This window comes from Microcebus murinus, chromosome X, assembly GCF_040939455.1.
Source record: "Microcebus murinus isolate Inina chromosome X, M.murinus_Inina_mat1.0, whole genome shotgun sequence".
Taxonomy (NCBI): domain Eukaryota; kingdom Metazoa; phylum Chordata; class Mammalia; order Primates; family Cheirogaleidae; genus Microcebus; species Microcebus murinus.
In genome coordinates, this window is record NC_134136.1 from 66,778,475 (window position 1) to 66,780,763 (window position 2,289).

A 2,289-nucleotide genomic window follows, 5' to 3' on the forward strand; every position below is an offset into this window, starting at 1 on the left:
TTTTCAGACATACAAATAATAATAATGATAAAAATGTTTATCACCCATAAACCTTTCTTAGAAAGTTACTAGAGAATGTATTCCCCCAAAATGAAGAAATCAATAAAGAAGAAAACAATGAACTTAGGAAATAATGATACAATATAAGAGCACAGACAAAGGAAATTCTAGGAGAGATGTGCAGCTAGGCTGGAGAACCACCATCTCCAATGGGGGAAGGAGGACATAGGACTCTGTCTGAGAGGGGCTGCTCCCATTCCTTTCTACCTCTTTCTAACCAAGTTTGGTTAGTTTTCATTGGGCCTTTTTGGTCCACCCAGACAGGCTTTAAGAACCTTGCTTATCAGAGAAAGAAAGGCTTGGAATCTCCAATCCCTTAATTCTTATAAGATCTCTGGGCTCTTTATATAAATGTTCCCATTCTTTCCCCCAGAAACATTCTACTTCCACAAGTCAATACAATAGAGCAACAATAACATGTAAAGTTTTGCCTCACTAGACACCCTGCTCAAAAATGTGAGAAATGTCATCATATTCTTTTAGAAGATTGTCTTCAACACCTCCCATTTTTCTATGCTATCCAAGTCTATGTTCCCTTCACCCAATTACCTTCTGGGATCAAGGTAGTTTCCTTTGATCTGGAAAAATGATGTGCTTAAAAAGAACTGGACACAAATAGTGGAAAGGTCTTTTCCCCACTGAAAATGAATAATTTGGTATCCAAATTTACAAGCCAATTATGTGCAAGTTCATAAGGCAGTCTCTCATGTCCTAATCACTAGGGGGCTCAGAGATTGAGATCCATGGATTCCACAGGGACCCTACCAGGGTAGAGCCATCCCATGAAGCCCAAGTACAAATAGTCAGCTGACCGGATTTGTTACAGTAATAATTTCAGATTTACTGGTAGTGAGGTCCCTAAACCAGAATTGAGAAATTCCCACCTGCTTTTCCTTGAGGCTCCAGACACTTAAAAGGTAGACAAGGAACTGTCAGAAAAACCCAAAGCAGGTTGTTGCAGTCTGTACATACAGACTTCACAAGAACTGCACTGTGTCCTGCAAATCATTGATCTTAGAAATGTGGGATTCTGGGGGAAAGGGAAAACTACTGTAAGAAACAGGAATATTCCAGGTCTGACTTACTCATGACTCAATCCATTTCTTATATTAGCCTATGGTAAAGAAATCCTTACCACCAATGTTTGTCCTTAAGACAGTCATGCTCATTCTGTTTCCTCAGCCAAAGGAAACACAATACACTGAAGCCTGTGTCTCTGCCTGCTCTGAAAGCAGAAGCACTCTTGCTCATAACTTCAAATTAAATGTGAAAATAAGTTTCAAAACCAACCTGGTCTCAGCAACTAAAAATATGGAGAAGCCTTGACTTGAAGTAGAACCCAGTAACAAATTTTTTAAATCATACACTGTAACACAGTAGAGAAAGGAGACCTAAAATGTTTTTATTTACAAGGACAAATCTAGGGAAACGGAACTTCCACTAAAAAGCTGACAAGTTGAAAGCAGAATGTTTTTGACAAAATGCACAAGAGTCCCGAGCAGATATTTCTTAATTGACAAATAAAATTGTATATATTTATGGTGTACAACATGATGTTTCAATGTATGTAGACATTATGGAATGGCTAAATCAAGTTAATTAACATATCCTTTATCTCACACATGTATCATTTTTCATGGTGGGAATATGTAAAATCTACTCTCTTAGCAATTTTCAAATATATAATACATTGTTATTAACTATATTCATCATGATGTACAATAGATCTCTTGAATTTATTCCTCCGCTCTAACTGAAATATTGTATCCTTCGACCAACATCTCCCCAGTTCTTGCCCCAGTTCCTGGCAACCATCATTCTACTCTCTACTTCTATGAGTTTGGCATTTTTAGATTCCACATATGAGTCAGATAATGCAGTATTTGTCTTTCTGTGCTTGGCTTATTTCAGTTAGCATAATGTTCTCCAGGTTCATCCATGTTGTCGCAAATGGCAGTATTTCATTATTTTTTAAGGCTGAATAGTATTCCATTGTGTGTGTGTGTGTGTGTGTGTGTGTGTGTATATATATATATATCACATTTTCTTTAGGTTGCTTCCATATCTTGGTTATTGTGAATACTGCACAATATTCTGCAATGAACATGGGTGTGAAGGTATCTTTTCAACATTCTGATTTCATTCCCTTTGGATATATACTCAGTAATAGAATTGCCAGATAATATATGACAATTCTATTTTGAATTTTTTGAGGAATCTCCATACTAT